Source organism: Triticum urartu, chromosome 3A (genome assembly GCF_056163025.1).
Source record: "Triticum urartu cultivar PI428250 chromosome 3A, HENAU_Tu73, whole genome shotgun sequence".
Lineage (NCBI taxonomy): Eukaryota > Viridiplantae > Streptophyta > Magnoliopsida > Poales > Poaceae > Triticum > Triticum urartu.
This window is the reverse complement of record NC_141875.1, coordinates 169,572,167-169,577,196: the sequence shown is the minus strand read 5'-3', so window position 1 is coordinate 169,577,196 and position 5,030 is coordinate 169,572,167.

The following is a 5,030-nucleotide window of genomic DNA, read 5'->3' as shown; positions in this document are numbered from 1 at the left end:
CTTCGGGTGATGATCCAGTCGGAAAGCCTGAGCGGGGCCAACTTGGTGGCCGCCTTCGTGGAGCGCTGGATATCTCCTCTCCAAAGCCGGCCCCACATGATGTGCCAGATGAGCGGCCGCTTTGACCCAAGCCGGCTGAGCACCAGGGAGATGCCTCATGCGGAGGTATCATACATGGTAAATTATATCTCCAATTGCAAGCTCGCCGAGGACTGGCGATATGGCAAGGTGCCGTATTCTCGCGCCAACCCTCCGTCCGTGGTAATCTTTCCTCTCTTTCTTCTTTCTGTTGGTAGCCGGCTTTATGGTGGCCGGCTTCTGATCGGTCGGTTCTTCTTAGCAGAACCCCCTTCTTCCGCCGACGACTGGGGCAGCAGGGATAGAGCGCGAGTACGCCCCCGACCGCACGGCGGACGACGTCGACGACCCGGATTTGGGGGCGGCTGCCATGGAAGACGCCGTCATGGGGGACGACGCCGAGCCCGGAGGCACAAGGCTCACTGCCAGTTTCGAGGACTGGCCGGATGACGCCGAAGCCGAAGTTGCCCCGCGTCGCCAGCCGGCGGCCGACCATCAAGGCGCGGGCTCGTCCACCGTGCCGGCTGCCGAAGTTGCCCCTCTTCGGCAGTCGGCCGAAGAAGTCCAAAGCCTCCACCGCGGCGACCAAGCGAGATGAGGCGGCCGCAAAAGCGGCCCACTTCCGCAAGGCGGTGAAGCAGCCTCAGGCGGTCTCAGCGTAAGTCGTCGACTGCCTTGTCGCATGCTCTTCATCATTCTCTTCTTGTTCGAGCATTCTTCTTAACTTTTTTCCGCTTGCTGGACAGGGCGCCGCTTTCCCTTGAGCGGGGTCCGGGCGGCTCCGTAGTTGGGCCGATTGGAGGGTCTTCAAGCTCCCGCCGCGTGGACCACCGCGCCGACCTCAGGGAGGCCACAGAGCGGAACGCCCGTGAGGCGCGGGAGGAGCGCGAGGCGGCGGAAAAAGCGGCCACCCAGGCGGGAGGGAGCAGGCCGACGCGGCAGCCAAGGCCCAGGCGGAGGCGGCGACCGCGGAGACGGAGGCGGAGGGTTCGCGCAACCAGCCTCCGCTGCTCGCCATTCCCCTCCGAGCCGTGGCCCCTGACACCCCATTGCCCTTGGCGGAGGAAATCGTCCAAGACCCGCCGCTGATGGAGAGGGGGGAGGACCCTGTGGCCTTCGCGAGGAGAGCGCCGCTAGCAGCGCCAACCGGAGTAGGCCAAGGCGGCCAATCATCAGCGGCGCCAGAGGAGCCGACCTCAAGGTGCAGCCGGTGACGCACCGGCGCGCAGGGGGAGGCGTCGCTCCGCCGGAGTCGCGCCGAGTCGTGGGCGCCTGTCAGTCGGCGGAGGCTCTGGAGACAGCCAGCACCACCACGTCCGAGTGGACTCCCAGCGGGGGGACTGGCGAGCTGAACGTGGCGGCTCAAGAGGTCCGGAGCCGGCTTCAAGCTCAGGCCGCCCTGCTGCAGCAGTACACCCAGGAGTTCCTGTCGACGCGGGCTGCCATCCGGGTGAGTCTTTCATTCTTGGCCGCTTTGGTCTCTTGATTACTTCCGTGGGGGCGCGTCAGCGCACCCACTGGGTGTAGTCCCCGAGATTCGGGCCGACTGCTGCGCAGTCGGGTCGAATCTTTCTTGACGACTACCTTATTTTTGCTTCCTGTCTGAATCTTCCAGGAATATCATAACTCCCGTGCTGCCGCCTTCAACTCCCAGGCTCGGGAGTTGGGTCGGAGGACCGACGACCTGGCCGACAGCCGAAGTAAGCGCTTGATTTTGTCTGTCTCCTGTGGGGGCGCGTCAGCGCACCCACTAGGTGTAGTCCCCGAGATTCGGGTCGACTGCTGAGCAGTCGGGTCGGATCTTCCTTGACGACTTTTTCCTTATTGGTTTTTCTTTCTTTTCGTGCTTTCAGGGGCCAACGCCGACTTGAGGAAGGAGCTCGGCGAAGCGCGGGCCGCTCTTCATACCAAGGATGCCGAGTACACTGCCTTGGTCCAGGAGCGTGACCGCCTGGCCAGGAAGCTGGCTGACCAAGAGAAGAGCCACAAGGCGGCCCTGCAGAAAGCGCAGGATAGCAAGGCCGCCCTGAAGGCAGAGTTTGAGACCGAGGCGGCGAGCTGGGCTGAGACCCGGCGAGCACTGGATGAAGGCTTCGGCCGCATCGAGGACTTGATCGACGGTAAGCCGCCTTCCTCGCCCCTCTCCTGCCCCTTGGCGCCTGGTTTTTGGCCTGACTCGTGCTGCTGCCTGTTTCTTGTGCAGACTACTTTCCCGGCTACTCCGCCTTCGCCGCCCAAAGCATTGAGGCCCATCGCGAGGCACGCCGTCAGGCGGGGGCCAACATCGCGCTAGACGCGAACCGGACTCTTGAGGAGCAGGTCTTGGCTGTCCAGGCGCGGTTGCAGCCGGCTCATCGGATGCTTCGCCGGCTCCAACGTGCCGGGGCGCAAGTGTTGGCCGCCCTCTGGCCCGGCGAGACGATCCCCCGCACCCCAAGCCGGACGGCCGACTGGCTGGAGGTCGCAGTTGGTTGCTTTGAAGCTTGGAAGGCGTCGGCGGCCCATCTTGGAGCCGGGCGGGCGTTGGAGTTCGTTCGGGCTTGGTACCCAGGGCTGAACCTGGACCAGCTGCGCACTTGGCGGCTGGAGGCCGACGCGGAGCTGGAGGAGGTTCGGCCGGCTATCGCCCAGCGTGCTTCAACGATCGCCGAGTGTACCGACATCAGTGTCTTTGCACCTGAAATCAATGATGATGGCGTTGCCCAGCCGGAGGAGTGGTTCGGGCTGGACCCGGCGGTGGGCGAAGACTCGGCCGAGGAGATCGCCTCCAGCGACGAGGGCGAGGATGACGAAGAAGAGGACGGCGAAGACGTCGAGTCGGCTAGTGGAACAACCGGCCGGCCTCAAGCTGACTGTGCCTCCAGCAACGAGGCGCGTGGAAGCGCGCCCTCTGCGGGAGGCAGTGATCAAGCCGAGGTTCGCCAGCCGGCCGCTCCTTCAGCCAGCACAACCGTCTCTGCCGACCAGCCCGGCTCGTCGGTCGCTCCGCCGGCTTGACCTACCGTCCTTATTTTTCCTGCTTGTTGCCTTTTGAACAATCTTTATTAAGTTTTCGCAGTTCCACCCACTGGGGGTGTATCCAAACTATGTTGAATGCTGGCCTCTTGGAGGTCTTTTATGTAAATATTATTATGTGCATGTTTGGTTTCCATTCGCGTATGCTTTTTATCCTTAGGCTTTTTCCTTTGCCGCCTTCCCTCTTTGGGAGGCAAGTACTCGAGCTTTCTTGGATTGAAGTGAAGTGAATGGAAGCCTGCCGGCCGGCTACTCTGGTAGCCAATCGACGGTGGGAGAAAAACCGGCTTTTGTTATATTAGTCTGTTAGTCCCTTAGCCGTTTTTCGTGTGGGCGCCCGTTCCTGCCTTTAACTCTTGCCAGCCGGACAGCCGGTTCTTCGAACTGCGACTTTTGGCAAGAGAAGGCTTGGGAGCCGGCACACTACTTGTCTGACTGTGGGTAGGACTTCTAATATAACTCCAGTCGGCCAATCCCCGAGCCGACTAGTCGAACTCGGTGCCGGACGGAACAAGTAAATGAAATGACAAGGTCATAAGCATGATACTTTTCATTCATAGATAAAAGATGGCAGTCCCCGAGCCCTCCTCAGGGGGCCTATTGTCTCGAACTTAGTACAAAAGTTAGCGTGATACATACTGCATTTCAGCTGTAAAATCTTCGAAGGAGGTTGGCGTTCCATGGTCGTTCCGACTCCTTGCCGGAGTCATCTCTCTTTCGTGCCTTCGGCTTCTGCGCGTCGATCAGGTAGTAGGAGTCGTTGCCTAAGGCTCTGCTGATGACAAAGGGGCCCTCCCAAGGGGCCGAGAGCTTGTGCTGGCCGGCTGTTCGCTGGATCAGCCGGAGCACAAGATCGCCCTCTTGGAAGGATCTTGGCTTGACCTTCCGGCTGTGGTAGCGGCGCAGGCCCTGCTGGTAGATGACAGACTGGCTGAGGGCTAACAGCCGGCTTTCTTCCAGCAGGTCGACGCCGTCTTCTCGTGCTTCCTTAGCCTCCGCTTCCGTGTACATGGTTACTCGAGGCAAGTCGAACTCGATGTCAGTTGGGATGACCGCCTCGGCACCATACACGAGGAAGAAAGGGGTAAAGCCGGTTGACTTGTTTGGCGTAGTGCGCAAGCTCCAGAGGACAGCCGGCAGCTCATCGAGCCAACAGCCGGCTGAACGCTCCAGTGGTACGACCAGTCGGGGCTTGATGCCGGAGAGGATGAGGCCGTTGGCTCGCTCGACCTGGCCGTTTGACTGCGGGTGGGCGACGGATGCTAAGTCCAGCCGGATACCTTGGGCTGCGCAGAAACGTGCCAAGGCTCCTTTGGCAAAATTCGTGCCATTGTCGGTGATGATGCTGTGTGGCACACCGTACCGAGTTGTTATGTCTGCGATGAACGTCACAGCAGTCGACCCATTCAGCTTCTTGATCGGCTTTGCTTCAATCCACTTGGTGAATTTGTCCACAGCGACGAGCAGATGCATCATGCCGCCGCGTGCCGTCTTGAATGGGCCCACCATGTCCAGTCCCCAAACGACGAAGGGCCAAGTGAGGGGAATGGTCTTGAGTGCCGAAGCCGGCATGTGTTGCTTGGAGCTGAAGAGTTGGCACCCCTTGCAATATTTAACTAATTCTTTGGCGTCATCCAAAGCAGTCGGCCAGAAGAAACCATGGCGGAAAGCTTTGGCGACGAGTGATCTTGAAGCCGCATGGTGGCCGCATTCTCCTTGGTGAATGTCTCTGAGGATTGAGATGCCCTTCTCTTGCTCGACGCACCGTTGGAGGACTCCAGTGACACTGCGTTTGATGAGTTCTCTGTTGACGATTGTGTATGCTCCGGCTCGACGTTGGACTTGTCTTGCCTCTGTTTCGTCAGCCGGCAGATCTTGGTTTACTAGGAAGTTGAGGATGGACGGAGCCCATGACGGAGCCGCGACTTCTTCTACTG